Here is a 16883-nt window from a genome sequence, read left to right as displayed (position 1 = left end):
CCACATATCTATCATCCATCTCAAGAAAACATGGCCTCCTCAGTTAACTATACCTTTGGTGCCCCTTCTCAGTACCCTACCACCACCACCCCTTCTCTCAGAGGCAAGTGTGGTAGTTTGTTCCCTTAATGGCCCCAGTGAGTCAGACCTTCCTATGTCCTCACTTTGGCTAGTCCCTTCCCCATGGCCCATTACCTTTTGACCTCCTCTCCTACCTCCCCTCCATTCACTGCTACACAGGCTGGTGATGTCCAGAGGGCCTCTGCACTTGCTGTTCCCTGCACCTAGAACACTTTTGCCCAAATAGTTGCATAGTCACCTCCTTAGCCAGGGCTTTGCTGTCCACCCAAAAACCTCAGTCTTCCTGGTTGACTGGCTGGCCTTCCTTGCATGATTTTTCTTCAAAGCAATCACTGCTGTCTCATGTACTATTGTACATAATGTATTTATTATTTACTTATTCCCCCCCCACCACCTCTTCCCTAGAATGTAAGCTTCTCAGCATAGGTACTCCCCCACCCCCCCCACCACTTTTTAACAGTCTGGTATCCTTGGCCTAGCACACACATTAGGTGCTGTAGGGGAGGGGAAATCATTTTCCCTCTGCTCTTCTAAGTTATAATAAAAGAGTAATAAGCAAAAAAACAAACTGAAAATTATTACCATGTATACCTCACACATACAAAGGAGATACCCTGAGAAAAGGCTTAGAATGCCCACTTAAATACCATTTTCCAATAAAGAAAAAACAGGAAAGGTGTTTGTGTGTGTGTGTGTGTGTGTGTAGGGGAGACCAGTTATGGGAGGTGACCAGGGGAATAAAAATAAGCTTAAGGTTTGTCATGCAGCTCTAAGTCAGTGTCTTATCCATAGTTGAGCTTCTAGTGACCTAAGAGTCATCCTTCTCTCCCAGGTACAGAGGGAGACCCCTTTACTAACGTGATCTCCTTCATTAGCTTCATTTCCTGTACAAAAGGTTAACTTCTGGTTTGTTTTCAGGGCTTCTCTGCTTTCTCAGAGGCATATTTTTGGGTGGCATATTCTGCTTCCCTACAGAATTTAGGAATAATCTGAGGAATGAATCAATCTCCATTTGGCAAATAATGAGCAAAGACTGAGAAATTAGACAACCTGTCCAAGATCAGAGGCAGCATTTAGCAAACCTGGTATTCCAACTTAGGTCTCCCTCCAGACACTGTACTCTAGTATTTTCTTTTCTTTTTTCTTTTTTTTTCTCCCAGTCGTGGCTGCACTTTGTGCCATAGATACCATCCAGAATACAGAGGCAGCCGCTGTCTCCAACATTCCTGAAATGGGAATCACGGAGAACTGGATTCCATTTATGACTCGATCATTAATACTGTGTGACACTGGGTAACTTATTAACCTCTGGAATTCAGTTATGCTCAGCTATAAAACCTGCTTCTAGGTCAGTCACTCTCTTTAAGGTCCTTTAAACTCAAACCACGTTCAAAATCCTAAGATCCGTGTGAAGCTATGGGATTCATTACTTTCTCAGGCAGCCTCATTCCCCACAGACTGCAACTGTCCACTGGCCCAAAGACTTCTCTCCCGCAGCCTTTCCAGTGCCTCCCATTTCGAGCTAAGGATGAGCAGCGTCTCTCTCAGTGGGATTCCCAAATACAGTGGGTGAGGAAAAGACAGGGAAACGCCGGCTTCTCCGTCGGCTTCTGAACGCTCCAGGTCAGGGACCCAGCACTAGGGCTGAGGGCGCCTCCTTCCTCATGCCCGACGGCTTTGTCGCCACTGTCATCCACGCCAGCCTCGCCCTCGCGCCACCCAGGGCAGATGCCGATGGGCACCTACACCCTCCCGGCGAGCTCCGAGCCCCGGAAGTGACGTCATGCGTGCGTGGCGTGCGCTCGCGGCGCCGGGGGCGGGGCGTGCGAGAGGGAGGGCCGGCGTGAGGGCGGGTTGTGGACTGGCGCCGGGACCTACTCGAGCGACGCGGGGAGAGCTGCGGTCCCGACGCGGGTGGAGCAGCCGGCGAGGTACGGGGCGGACGGACGGGACCCGAGGGGGGCGCGGTTCGCGACTCGCGGTGGCGGTGCCGTCCCGACAGGGGCTGCTGGGTCATTGGTCTAGGCTGTCCACCCGGCCGGGGCCATCTCGCTCCGGTCCCTCTTGCCGTCCTTCGTCCCAGCCCAGGGCCCGGTGGCGGGGCCCTGGCCGGTCCCAGGCCGTCGCCGGCCCCCTTCATCCTCTGCGCGTTCGGCCTGCCGTTTTAGGGCGCTTGTCGCCAAGTTGCCCGCGGCCCGGCCCAACTCCGACGGACAGACGCGTCTCGTTTCCTGGCCGCCTCCTGCCGCCTGTCCAGCTCTCGCGGGATGGCTTCCCTCCGACCGGCTCACTCAGTCCAGTCGGCAGAGTACCAAGGGACACCTGTGGTGGTGACCGGCTGGGTCGTGCCTTGGGCTCCTTGGGGACCCGTCGCAGCCCGGCCTGGGCAGGGCCGCCGGGACCTCGGGAACCCGCGTCGGTCTCAGAGAGGGAAGGGTCCGGGAGCTGGGAGGATGCTGTCTTTCGCGGCGTGGGAGCTGGAAGACTGGTCCTAACTTTCGCCCTATGATTGAGGACAAAGTTGTGGGCCTGAGGTTAGGAGCACAAGTCCCTGCTTCCGAACCGTCTTGGAGGAGAGCAGAGGTGATGCTCATCACGGAAGTTTAGTCGACAAGGAGGAGGGACCCAGCCGCTTCAGGGAGTAGATCAGAGTCTGCTGGTGGTGTCTCAACGCTGATGGCCAAGCCCTGTGATTGGGAAATGTGTCCGTGGGCTATGGGGGCTCGCTTTGCTCATGAGCTTAGATGTGAAAATTGGTCAGGATGAGTTTACAGCATCACCTGGGGAGTCGTTTTTTGGATCTGAAGAGTTGTGGCTTTTGTTTTGTTTTTGAGATTAACTCATTGTTGTACCTTTTTCTGTAAACCTAAGGCTGCAAAAGTACACTTACCCCCCCCCCCAAGTCTATTAAGGTTACTAATAAGTAACTTAAGCAGTACCAAGGAAGCTTCCCAGAGGTGCAAGAAGATTTGATTTTTATTCGATCCATTTCATGACAGATAACGTTAGTTTTAAGAGTTACTGATTCTCAGGTGGAAAATTAAGAAGTGTTGAAGGATTTGAATTTTGGGGACCTTCCAAGCCATCATTTTCTTCTCCAGAAAGTAGGCACTTTAAGGGAGAAGGACAGCAGAGATCCTTGCCATAAATGTGAGCAGTGTGAGCTAAGAGAGGTCACTGAGGGGGGACACCCCAAGTGTCTGGAGGGACCGCAGGGAGTGAAATGTATCTGAAAGTGTCCTGAAGAATGAGTAACATTCAGACTAGCAAGATGGGGTGGGAATTTTAGGGGTAGTGGGAATGTGGGCGTGGGGCAACTAAAGGAGAAGAGGGCAGTAACTCCCGGGAGGTGGTTTTTGAAAAGTGAAAAAGTGCAGGGCAGAGCTGTGGTGGCTGATAGGGGAAAAGATGCAGGAGATTCTTGGGGGGCTTTTATCTGGTGATGGCAGGACCAGGGAAGGGTTTTAAGGAGGGTTATTTGCCTGGTTAAAATGGAATTTTATATAAGGCTTACACATAGGCTGCTGTGTGTTGACTGATGAGGGTTGTTCCCAGCATAGTGCTTGATTATGTGCTATTTGTATTTTAATCTTTTCTGCTCCTTAAATGAATTGAATTCTCTTCTCATTTAGTCATTGTGGGAGAGTGTCTGACCCTGCTTACTTGTAAGCTTCTATAAACAGGAATTCTGCCTGTATCTCTTTGCTTCTTAATCCAAGTTGGGCTTTCAGAAGTGTTCCATGAGGACTTGAGAAATCATTGATTTCCTTTTCTTTCTTTTTTCTTTTTTTTCTTTTTGTCTTTTGTCATTTTGTCTTTTGAGGGCCAAACCCAGGGCATATGGAGCTTCCCAGGCTAGAGGTACAATTGGAGCTGTGGCTGCCAGCCTGCACCCCAGCACCAGATCCGAGCAGCATCTGTGACCTACACCACAGCTCACAGCAACACCGGAGCCTTAACCCACTGAGCAAGGCCAGGGATCGAACTCACAACCTCATTGTTCCTAGTCGGATTCATTTCTGCTGCACCACGACGGGAACTCCTCTTTTTCTTTTTTTTCTCTCTATCTCTCTTTTTTCCGTTTTTGAGCCGCTCTTGTGACACAAGGAAGTTCCCAGGCTAGGGGTTGAATTGGAGCTATAGCTGCTAAAGGACTATGCCACAGCATAGTAGGTCCTAAACCTACTCAGCGAGGCCAGGGATCAGACCTGCATCCTCATGGATGCCAGCTGGGGTGGTTACCACTGAGCCACAATGGGAACTCCAAGGAATCATTGATTTCTGATTTTCAGTGGTTGGTTTTCAGAAAAAACATTTTTGATCAGTACTTATTATCTACATATAGAAGAACTAAGATATTGTTTCATTTACTCTTGTCAGTGTTTGACTAGAGAAGTAGAATTTTTGTGTTGACCACGTGAGTTTAATTGTTGGCACATGTGTTTCTATTGGCTGCAAAGTAAACATCTCTAGCAGGTTGACCCATCCCTAAAATGTAGGTGATACCTGTGTAGCATAACATACCTGTCTGCTCTGTGACTCAGAATGGAAATGCTATTAAGTGGCTTCTTAACCCAGCAATAAACTTGTCACCCTAAAAAAAAAAAAAAAAAAGGAGTTTTACAATAGAGGCCAAACATTTTGAAAGGCTTATTAAATGTTCAGTTCTGTCATAAAGCATTGTAGAAACATTATATGTGTTATTTCATATGACTAAAATGCCTTGAAATAATCTAGACTATTGTTGAGTCAACACTTGGAGAAACAACAACAGTCGACGTATCTTTTTATCCCATGCACTATTGTGTAGCTCTTATTTTATCTGTTTGTTTGGATAAAGCTCCAAAAATTCTTTAGGAAAAGGCTGTACTTTGTGGTGCTGCTTTCAAGTGAGATTCCTGTTGCTGATGAAATTGCCGTCGGTGGGGTAGGAAGTGTAATTTTTATTGTGTGGTAGAACATCTTTGCATGTCTCTGGTAGCATAGCTCACTTGCTTATGGTCACTAGGAGGGTGAAGGATTGTAATTACAATCAGTTCATTAGATAAAAATGTACTTAAAAGTTAGTTATGATCAGAACGTTAAGTGTGAGTTCATAGTAGGGCAAAATTTTCCCCACTGAGAGAGTCTTAAGCTTTTTATTTTCCTCAAATGTTAGCAAGAAGATTAGTGAAATCCCCAAAGCAGGATTGTAGCAAGAGCTTTGGGGGCTCTAACTTCTGTGCTGTCTTAGGTTAAGGCAGCATCCCTGGTGCTAGGCACAGGGCAGTTCAGAAGAAGCTGTACAAAAACTGTTTAAGTTTCTTTGACGCTGGTTCATTCAGTTCTTGTTCAGAATTAATACTCAGATGCAACTGCATTTGTGGTGATTTCGTTTGTATTTTAAAAATAAAAATGACTTTAGGGGGATTTTTACATATTTACAATTTTCTTTATGCTCCAGAGTTAAATATATGTAATGAAAGTGTCTAATTTTGGTAGTTCCTCTGTTGTTAACGTTTCCTAATTTTAAACATATTATTTGCTACCACGCTTTTTTTCTTGGGCACACAGGAAAGATAATGCCTCTAGAAACTGAACTCATAAAACGCTTATTAATAGAAGAAAATATCTTCTTATTGTGCTATGCTGTTTGTTTGTTTTTGTCTTTTCTAGGGCCACACCCATGGAATATGGAGGTTCCCAGGCTAGGGGTCGAATCGGAGCTGTAGCCACAGGCCTACGCCAGAGCCACAGCAACGCTGGGATCCAAGCCGCATCTGCAACCTACACCACAGCTCTCGGCAACGTCGGATCCTCAACCTACTGAGCAAGGCCAGGGATCGAACCTGCAACCTCATGGTTCCTAGTCAGATTCGTTAAGCACTGAGCCACAATGGGAACTCCCTATGCTGTTTTTGTTTGTTTGTTTTTGTTCTTTTATCACATCTTGCTCCCTAAAAGAATCATAATGACTTAACAAAGATATATGCAATATAATATGACTATTCTTGGTAATAGACAGAAATAAAGGGGAGAGGAATTCAGAACTGTCGGAGAAAAATGAGACGGAAAGAGGAATGAGATCTGTTTACAAAGTACTTGGATGAGGTCTTAAGTATTTGTTCGAGGGCCACAAATTCAACTCAGCTTTTTGGTAGCCAGTTCAGAGAGAAATTTAATCAGTTCCATGGTTCAGTGACCATAAAATAAAAGGCCAGTTTCTCCTTTGGATTCCTTGTATTGAGAAACTCCTCAACTACATCCTTAAGTAAATACAGCATGCATTTCAGAGGGCCGGGTTGTGTTTTACTTTGTTTTTTAGTAAAAATTCCTCATTGTCTCATTGTGTAGGTTGATGACACAAGATCAAAACATAATTCAATAAAAACAGTTCTGGTGCTGGCAAAATAATGTGGTCAAAACACTTAGATCTGGGACTGATTTAATTTAAGGATCTGTTTTACATTATCAAGTTAAATAGAGGGGATTGCACGTTTTTCAGGTTCGCTTTCATTTTGTTTCTCAGTGAACTGTTGTTACAAATTTATCAGCACTGGAGTCTGAATTTGTGCTTCCTGACAAGTTCCTTGAGTACATCTATTTTTTATGTTGTTGGTTAATCACGGAGCCTTATTTTTAGCAGGCGTACTTTATTGTGGGGGCTCTAACATGAAAATGGAGCAGACAGACAAGGACAAGTATTTCTTCACATGCAGATGAGCTGAGGGAACACCAGTGAATACCAAGATTCATTTCTGGAAGTGGGTTTGAGGTGTTAGCTCCAGCACAGAGAGCAGTGGCTTGAAAAGTCCAGGCATATAATTTATTTTTATGCCTTTTTTTTTTTTTTTTTTTTGTGGCTGCATTCATGGCCTAGGAAAGTTCCCCTGCTGGGAATTGAATCTGAGCTGCAGCTACAACCTACACCACAGCTGCAGTAACACCAGATCCTTTAACCCACTGTGCTCAGCCAGGGATCGAACCTGCACCCTTTCCACAGCGACCTGAGCCACTGCAGTCAGATTCTTAACCCACTGTACCACAGCAGGAACTCCTAATTTATTTTTAAGAAGGAAACAGATCCACTCATCTTAGATGTAATGTCTGGGAAATTGATATAGGTTGGCTCAAGCCAAAAAGCTAACCTTTTAAGTAATAGTAGTTTAAACTTATCGAGGGCTGGCATGGGCCAGGTGTGTGCTGATAATAAACTCTGTATATTCACTCTGTATATTCATTGCCTCAATATTGTCTTCTCCCCTTATTCCTTTCCTTAAAAGAAAAATGTGGTTCAGAGTAGTAACTTGTCCCAGGTCGTACAAGAGGTGACGGAGATTGGAGCTCAGGTAGTCTGGCAGACTCAGTGGCCTGCAACTGAGACGTTTTACTGCTTGAGGTTGACTAGCCTGGGCCCACAAGACAGGGCTGGACCTATACAGATAACAGACCTAAACACATTGTTATCTCTTATACAGATAACAGACTAAACACTTAAACACTTGAGAACCTGCCCCTGCCAAAGGACCTTGAAACAGTTCTCTATCTTCCCATCCGGAAATGAGCTAAGAGCTACAAGTTTAGGGCCTTTGGTCATAGTTTCCACAGCTGGAGAAAAATACATCTTCTAGGCATCCGTCAGGTTAGAGAAGTGAGAGAATATTGTTTTATGTGTGTGTCTGTGTCTGAAATGCGTATTTTTTTCTTTCTGTTTTGTATTAATTTGTCTCAGGAGATCAGGAAAACCACAATTATAGTTATAAAGATAGGGTAAAAAAAAATAAAAAAGGGTTCCCATCGTGGCACAGCGGAAACGAATCTGACTAGGAGCCATGAGGTTGTGAGTTCGATCCCTGGTCTCGCTCAGTGGGTTAGGGATCCTGCGTTGCTATGGCAGTGGCGTAGGCCCGGCAGATTCAGCTCGATTAGACCCCTAGCCTGGGAAGCTCCATATGCCGAGGGTGTGGCCCTAAAAAGACAAAAAAGAAAAGATAGTGTGGCTTTCTGGAACTAGAGGTCTATATTTATATTTTAGAGTAAAACTTCAGGTGGTGATCTCACTGCTATGATTTAGGAAGAATTTAGGTTATACTTTTGTAGTAACTCTGCTAGGTGTATGTGTTGTTAATCTCATTCTGTGTTTATTAGAAATCGTATTGCATTAGAGCTGTACACATAAGTAAACCATTATTTATGGTGAGTTTTCATAGGAAGCTATTCCAAATAATTCCTCAGATCCTTTTATTTAAAAGTATTGTAACATAGCTCCTACAATATATTGTAAATTGTGACCTAGCCTCCGGCACTAAAGAGAAGAGAACATCCTTTTCATCCTTAAGGAGTAGTAAACAATGGGGGGGAACCGTCCTTGCCTAAATATAGTAATGCAACACACTGGTTCCTTAATTGCATTTCCATAAAGCTTTTGTCATTGTTAAACAGGTTCCTAAAAAAGTGGGTTGGGCTAGTAACCTAAGTTTTGAATAGGCTATTATAAGAAGATTACAAATTAAATTAAATTAAATGTGAAAACAAACCCGTAGACTGATGAAACAGAATGTCTCTGTCTCAGGAAGTAATACGCTTGGCTTTTGGATCTATTAGTAAATAGGCTTATATTTTTATTTGTATGAATTAATTAGCCTTTGCAGTTAGGATTGTAGTGTGATAAGTGTGTAGATTTCACTGGTCTAAGTTTTCAGATGTTGTGTAATTATGCATGGACATATCTTAAACATCATCTATAAGAAATAATAGATGGCACAGTATTTTCATACCCATATGTTAGCTCTACTGATGCCCTTACAAAATAGTGTATGATGTTACCTGCCCCAGGAAATAGAATGTCTGGTAAAAGAGAATATTGAAATTAAGTATTTATTTATTTATTTATTTATTTATTGTCTTTTTGCCATTTCGGCATATGGAGGTTCCCAGGCTAGGGGTCGAATCGGAGTTGTAGCCACTGGCCTACGCCAGAGCCACAGCAACGAGGGATCCGAGCCGCGTCTGCAACCTACACCATAGCTCACGGCAACTCCGGATCGCTAACCCACTGAGCAAGGGCAGGGACCGAACCCGCAACCTCATGGTTCCTAGTTGGATTCGTTAACCGCTGCGCCACGACGGGAACTCCTGAAATTAAGTATTTAAATCCTTTAAATATCCGCTGTATGCAGTAGACACCACTTTCTCCCAAGAGCCTCCTTTTATCCTTGTGTGTATTTGAGAACAAATTGCAGGCAGGTTTTTTTTGTTTCTTTGTTTTTTTGTTTTTTTTTAAACCCATAAAAAGTTGTAGGCTCTTTCCTTAAGGGAGAATTTTTGTCTTTTCAGTACTTTGGTCTAGTAACTGAACACACACACATGCACAACTATTTGTATATAATCTCAACTTTTATTTATATATAAATCAAATAGTACTTGAGAAATAAGTTGAGCTTTTTTTTTTTTTTTTTTTTTTTTTAATGTTTAAAGTGCTTAGATTCTGACAAAACTGATCAGTAGGTTGGACTTTAGCCCAAGCAGTTACAGCTCCAGACACAACCAATAATGGTTATATTGGTCAGTCTGACATTTAGGCAAGTGTAATGCAAAGATTTCAGTTTCATCCTTCAGTGAACACTTTAACTGTGTTTGGAGAGGAACAATCTGAGTACTAAAAAGTACTGTAAAATTTTTCTTTTTCTGAGGGTTAATTTCAGGAAGTCTAGTTTATGTAACTATGAATTTTGGTGGCTTTATCAAAAGTACCCAGTCTAGTAAACACTCCATCACCCCAGAATATCTTCTGATCTTTATTAAAGAATATGTCTTTGTTGTCTAAATCTGTTATTTTGTGATTTTTAAGTTTTAATATTATGCGTAAGTTTTTTTTTCTTTTTTTCTTTTTTTTGTCTTTTGTCTTTTGTCTTTCTAGGGCCGTACCCCCAGCATATGGAGGTTCCCAGGCTAGAGGTCTAATCAGAGCTGTAGCCTCTGGCCTATGCCACAGCCATAGCAATGCCAGATAATGAGCCATGTCTTCGACCTACACCACAGCTCATGGCAACGCCAGGTCCTTAACCCACTGAGTAAGGCCAGGGATTGAACCCGCAACCTCATGGTTCCCGATGCACCACAACGGAAGTCCGTGTGTAAGCTTTTCAAAACTCATCTTAAGGTGCATATGTTTGAGTTTTATTGTATGAAGAGAAGTCTGGTATTTCAGCTGTCTGTTACTGTGTAGATGACCATTCTTTGAGCTGCCCTAGATTTCCTAAACAGAACTGGTTACAGCCACTCTATTCTTCTTAGCGTCCAGTAATGACTAACTTCTAACCACTTGGCTCACATTAGAATTTTCTTGGTGGGTTAACACTGTTATCCTTAAATCTCTAGTAGTGCTTTTTGCCTCACAGTCTAGTTTGTGTAATATTAGTATAGCTTTTTTTTTTTAAATTTTTTTATTTTTTTTGTCTTTTGTTGTTGTTGTTGCTATTTCTTGGGCCGCTCCCGCAGCATATGGAGGTTCCCAGGCTAGGGGTTGAATCGGAGCTGTAGCCACCGGCCTACGCCAGAGCCACAGCAACGCGGGATCCGAGCCGCATCTGCAACCTACACCACAGCTCACGGCAACGCCGGATCGTTAACCCACTGAGCAAGGGCAGAGACCGAACCCGCAACCTCATGGTTCCTAGTCGGATTCGTTAACCACTGCGCCACGACGGGAACTCCTAGTATAGCTTTACTTGCTTTCTTTTGGTAAATGTTGCATGCTGTTATCTTTTTTCCATTCTTATACATTCAAACTTTCTTTGTCCTAGAAAGCATCATGAAGTTAGATTTAGTTTTTTTCTTTAGTTCTGACAATTTTAGTTTTTAAATTAGAATCATTAGTCCATTTCCATTTAATTGTTATTATACTTGCTATTATATCTGTTTATTCCATTTAATAGTTATATATATTTGCTATAATTTTCATTTTGACTAATATATAATTTTCATTTTGACTCACCTGTTTTGTTCCTTTTTTCTTTTCTTAACCTTTTTTTGGTTATTTGTTATCCAGTTATTATTTAATATTTCTTCACTGATAACTTATACATTCTTTTCTTCTTCTGTGATTACGCTAGAGATTATAGCATATACCCTTGATTTATTATGGTCTAATATGGATTATAACTTTATCTAAAGTTCTTCGTAATGCTAGAACTTGAGATTCTAACTCCATTTGTCTTGTTCCTGCCTTGATGTGTTACTATTTTAGGTAAAATTTTTTTTTTTTTCTTTTTAGGGCCACGTCCGTGGCATATGGGAGTTCCCAGGCCAGGGATTGACTCAGAGCTGCAGCCACCAGCCTCCGTCACAGCTACAGCAACACAAGATCTGAGCCACATCTGTGACCTACACCACAGCTCACAGAAACACTGGATTCTTAACCCCCTGAGTGAAGCTAGGGATCAAACCTGCATCCTCATGGTTACTAGGCAAGTTCATTACCACTGAGCCACGATGGGAACTACTTTACCTGTTTTAATTCTACATGAATTTTAAGACATAAGAAATTGCTGTTTTTTCTATCAGTATTCATGTATGTTTACTTACGTATTTACTCTTCCCATTGCTCTTCATCCCTTCCTGTGTTTTGTTTCTATTTGGGGTAGGATAATTTTCCTTTCCATCTGAAGGGTTCCCTCTGATATTTCTTCTAATGCATGTCTGCCCATAATGAATCCTTTCATTTTTTTCTTTGTCTTGAAAAATATCTCTATTTTCCCTTCATTTTTAAAGGAAATAATCACTGAGCACCCCATTCTAGGCGGGAATTTATTTTCTTTCAGTGCTTTCAAGGTGTCATACCATTGTCTTTTATCTTTTCCTAAATTTCTTTCGAGAATTTAGCAGTTAGTTTTATTGTTGCTCCGAAGAAAGTAGTATCTCCTTTTTTCCACTGGTTACTTGTAAGAGTTTCTCTTTTGTTTTGATGATTGACAGTTTAATTATGTTATGCCTTTGTGTGGTTTTCTTTGTCTTTATTTTTTTTCTACTTGGGATTCATGGAGTTTCTTAAATTCGTGGGTTGTCTTTAAATTGGAAATTTTCATTCTTTCCCCTTAATACTTCTGCTGTATTTACTCCCTCCTCTTCTTTGGGGACTCCAGCTACACACCCGGTAGATGTTTTACAGTGTCTCTCATTCCCTTTACATCCCTCGCCCTGTATCTTCTCTTTGCTTCAGTATGGGTGCTTTTTATTGACTTGGGTTCTAGTTACTAATCCTCTCTTCTGCTGTGTTTTGTCTGCTGATAAATCTCCCCTTCGATTTTTTTTTTTTTTTTTTGGCCATGTCCATGGCATGTGGAAGTTCCCAGGCCAGGGATCAAACCTGTGCCATGACAGTGACCTGGGCCGCTGCAGTGACGCCACCTTAACCTGCTGCGCCTCAAGGAAACTGCAGAATTCTTATGTTCACAAGTCTTTCTGTTAACTTCAGTGTCTGGATTATCCGAACATCTGCTTCTGTTGTTTGTGTTTTCCTTTTGGCTTTCAGTTGTATGAATGCTAAGCCTTATGAGTAAAATGAAACTCCAGATGATGCTGTTCTACTTCAGAAGGAAATCCCCGCTCCCTTTCGCCCGCCAGCTAGAGTAGGGTCTCATCACCTCATCCTATTAGGGACTGAGGTGACAGTCGAGATTGTGTTGCCGGTTTGGTCGGAGAGTGTTTCCCTCCAGTTTGCCTTTAGTGCTGGCAAGTAGCCATCCATGCTGGGCTTCCAACTCATAGGCCACTGAGTTAACAGGGGTCCCTTCTCCATAGCTTCTTTGTCTCCTGAGAAGAGTGAGATTGTTGAAATTTCTACTCCTGATTTTCAGAGACTTCTAGTTTTGTTTTGTGCATCTGTAGAATTTAGTAAATGCCTTCAGGGGAAAACCAGCTTTTTCTTAGGCCTCATTATTTGACTCTCCTCTTTCACTGGGATCTTGACTCCTTGAGTCTTGCTTTTCATCTCTTCCAAGGGCTCTCTTGGTTCTTCTGCTGAAGCAAAGTCTGGATTCTCAGGTTTTTGCCTCAGAATCCGCAAATGTAGGAAAGGAAAAACTGACTGCAAAATGTCATTTTATTTCTCTTTTTCCAGAATCTAGACCCTTCTGGTCTTGGTTGTTTCAGCTGCTTTCTGATGCCTTTGAACATTGGTTTTTGAAAATGTTTCTGGCTTTCTAATTTTCAGCAGGAGTATTGGTTTGCCACAAGTACTCCTTCATATTCAAAAAAGAGAGTTTCCCACTAGAGATGAAGTTAGGCGAAGAAGTTAATTATGGTGCTTACTTTATAGCAGTGGTTCTCAAAGAGTAGCTGCTAGCCCCATCACCTGGGAGCTTGTTAGAAATGCAAATTCTCAGGCTCTACCTACCACAGACCTGAGTCAGAAACTCTGGGTTGGGGCCCAGTAATATGTGTTTTAACAAGTCCTTCGAGTCATACGTATGCATGCTAAAATTTGAGAACCACTGCTTTATAAGTCAGTTATTTTGCTGTTTAAACTCTGTCCACCTACCTGCATTGGGCCCTGGACAGTGTTTAAGAGTGTAAAAAACCAAAATTTAACAGAGTAAACTTGAAGCTCTAATTGGCTTTATTAAATGATTCCATGAATCGGGCGGCATCTTATCTGGCAAACAGAGCTACTCTGAGGGGTTACGCAACACCGAGGGCTTTTGTATGTCAGGCAAGGGGCCAAGGAAAGGAAGTCGTCAGCAAGGAAAACATGACGGTTCTCGGGAGGAAAGTAAAAGTTCAGAGCTTGTTGCTGGGAGAGAAGGAAGTCTTTCTCTTGCTGAGGTAGTGAGGTAGTTGCACTTCCTGTTTGGGGGTGCAAGGTGCGTCTCTTCCTGTTAGTCAGTAACTGATGTCTTGCTGTTGTCGTAAGAGATGTCTTCCTGTTTGGGATAATTGAGGAGGAGGGGGGTGAGTGTGGTGGGAGGGTGCGAGGGCTCCCTTTTCAGGCCTTCCTGCCACCAATCCTAGGTGAGGTTTTCTTTTTCTTAATTTTCGCAGGGGACAGAAGTGAAGGAAAACTGTCTGTGCAGGTACTTTGTTAGTCTTCTGAATATATCACTTAATAAATTTAGAAAATACTGTTGATACTCTTTCTGTTCCTGGCACTCTGCTGTCTGTGACCATGGAGTGGACAAGAAAGCAAATTGTATTAGAACGTGAATATTATACTAACTGTATTAATACAATGCTATAGAAACCAGAGAGATAGAATTATTCTGTCAGTGGGCAAATGGGAGTCAGACATTATTTGAAAAGAGTGGGGTTTGAAGGCAAACAAATAGAAGGGTCTTATAGGCTTATTCATAAATAAGGTGACCATTTATTGTCAAAAACAGGTCACTTTTGGGGTTCTCATTGTGGCTCAGCAATAACGAACTCGGCTAGTATCCATGAGGATGCAGGTTCGATCCCTGGCCTCACTCAGTGGGATAAGGATCCGACGTTGCTGTGAGCTGTGGTGTAGGTCAAAGAAGCAGCTCAAATCTGGCATTGTTGTGGTTGTGGTGTGGGCCAGCGGCTACAGCTCCAATTTGACCCCCTAGCCTGGGACCTTCCTTGTGCTGTGGGTGTGGCCCTCAAAAGACAAAAAAAAAAGGTCGTTTTTAAGAACCAAAGCAATGCTTTTATGCCAAGACAACAGGTGTATACCAGGACTGTTCTTATGAACTAGGACATGTGATTCCCCCTGTTTGTAAAGAGCAAGTGATGCTGTGAATCCACAGTTCTGTGTTGACTGGTGGAAAACTCTTTTCTTTCATTTATTTATAGAATTTACAGCAATTCTTATTGGATGGTTTATTGGTTTCCTAGAACTGCTGTAACAAATTACCATAAACGAGGAGGCTTAAAACGGCAGAAATGAATTATTTCGGAGTTCTGGAGGCTAGAAGTCTGAAATCAAGGTGTGAGCAGAGCCATGCTCGCTGTGAAGGCTGTAGGAAGGATGAGTGCAGGCGGTCCTCGGAGTTCCTTGGCTCGTAGCCGAGTCCTTCCAATCTCTGGCTCTGTGGCCACATGGCCTCTGCGTGTCTCTGTGTCTTTCAGGGCCTTCTTATGAGGACACTAGTCATTGGATTTAGGGCCCACCTTAATCCAGGATGGCTTCATTTTAACAAATTATATATGCAAAGACCTTATTTCCTTATCAGGTCACATTCACAATATTGGGGTCCAGCCTCTCTTTTGGAGGGATACAATTCAACCCACAACAGGTGGGATGGTTAATTTAGCAGCTTTTGAAAGTTCCTGCAATTTGATTTTTTGTTGTACACAAGGCACTTCTCAAAAGCTTAAAATGTAGTACAGATATATGTTTTGAGTCTTCTAACAAGTCTGAATAAATACATTTCAATCCAGGCTTGCTGTTTATACTTTTTGTCTCGTAGATATGTGTATGTCTATCTCTTGGCCCAGCTATAGCAACTGGCTAAGGATGAAATGGCTGCAGCAAAGCTAAAACCAAGGTATAACTTTGAAAGAACAAACCCCAAAAACCTCTGATCCTTGAAGCCACCTTATATATTGCATTTTACTGTTTAAGTTTAGACATAACTTTTGGTCCATTATTGTTGACTAAATGACCAGTTGAGGAATTGGCTGCTTCTGTGAAGGAGCGGGTAGAGCATGGTGGAAGTAGACTCCAGCCGCCAGGTGGTTTTGCGTGTAATTTTGAGTTCTTTCTTTGCCTGGGGAATGGCATGCTCAGATTGGAGTCGTAACTTCACTTCACTGAAGAGGGTGTGTGACATATTACAATAGAAGATTGTTGTCTAGAACTCATTCCTTAAGATTGCTGCTCTGGTGAGTCTGCTCGTTCCAGCAACATAAACTCTGCATTATATTCCCTGGGTTTGATTATCATTCGGAGTTATTCGGGCAGGCTAGTGTTTGGATATTTTGGTATATTTAACATTGGAACTCTGCCACTGAATCTCTGTGTGACACTCAGATTCATTTTGGAGGTAACATATTTAATGATAAGATGAAACTTGGATTTGGATTTTAAACACTGTCTTTGATGAAAGCTATTGTATCTTCATAAGATATAAAAAGATCAACTTTAAAAAGAAAGATGTCATAGAAAAATGAGCAAAGAACAGGAACTGTTTAATTCTTCAAAGACAATATGCTGATGATCAATAAATACCTATAAAGTTGGTAAGGAAATACATTATTAAAACAAGAAATGCTTCTCTTTGCCCTAAAGATTGGCAAAATTAAAGATTAATGATGCAGTTTTTATGAGTTTGTGGGAAAGTAGATTCACTGTAGGCTGGGATGTAAATGGGTACAACCTTTTTTGTGAGGCCAGCTTGGTGGTGTAAATCAGTTTACAACACACACACACCCTTTGACATTCCGTGTCTGTTCCTAGGAAGCTCCTTCCATTTTGCCAATGGTCTGCTCTTAGCCTGCATATCAGAGGTTTACAGATCTTATTAGTATATTTCTAAATGTGATAAAATGCTCCCTTCTCCTGTTTACTTAAAATAGTCATCCTAGTCTTTTATTTGCCTTTCCATATTGATTCTAAGTGGGACCTTTTTTGTTTTTGGGGGGGCTTTGTTTGTTTTTGTGTGCTTTTTAGGGCCACACCTGCAGCATGTGGAGATTCCCAGGCTAGGGGTCGAATCAGAGCTGTAGTTGTCAGCCTACACCACAGCCACAGCCACAGCAAATCGGGATCCCAGCTGCGTCTGTGACCTACACCATAGCTCAAGGCAACGCCGGATCCCCAATCCGCTGAGTGAGGCCAGAGACCCAACCCGAGTCCTCATGGA

The 16883-nt window shown here is 42.7% G+C and overlaps 1 protein-coding gene across 5 annotated transcripts in view; it reads left to right on the top strand.

Annotated features, from left to right (window-relative positions):
- The window catches only part of RABGEF1 (RAB guanine nucleotide exchange factor 1), a 68493-nt gene continuing 53497 nt past the window's right edge, over positions 1888-16883 (top strand). For 2 of the 5 annotated variants that reach the window (XM_005662008.2, XM_005662009.3), the window contains exon 1: positions 15546-15566. The gene's annotated coding sequence lies outside the window, so the exon portion shown is untranslated. Of the gene's footprint in view, positions 2013-15545; positions 15567-16883 lie in introns of those variants that run through there. The other 3 variants (XM_003124438.6, XM_005662011.3, XM_005662012.3) reach the window with 3 other exon arrangements.

This window comes from Sus scrofa, chromosome 3 (assembly GCF_000003025.6).
Source record: "Sus scrofa isolate TJ Tabasco breed Duroc chromosome 3, Sscrofa11.1, whole genome shotgun sequence".
In the NCBI taxonomy this organism is placed as follows: domain Eukaryota; kingdom Metazoa; phylum Chordata; class Mammalia; order Artiodactyla; family Suidae; genus Sus; species Sus scrofa.
Note: the sequence above shows the minus strand (reverse complement) of the source record. Positions and strands in the feature narration are given on the sequence as shown.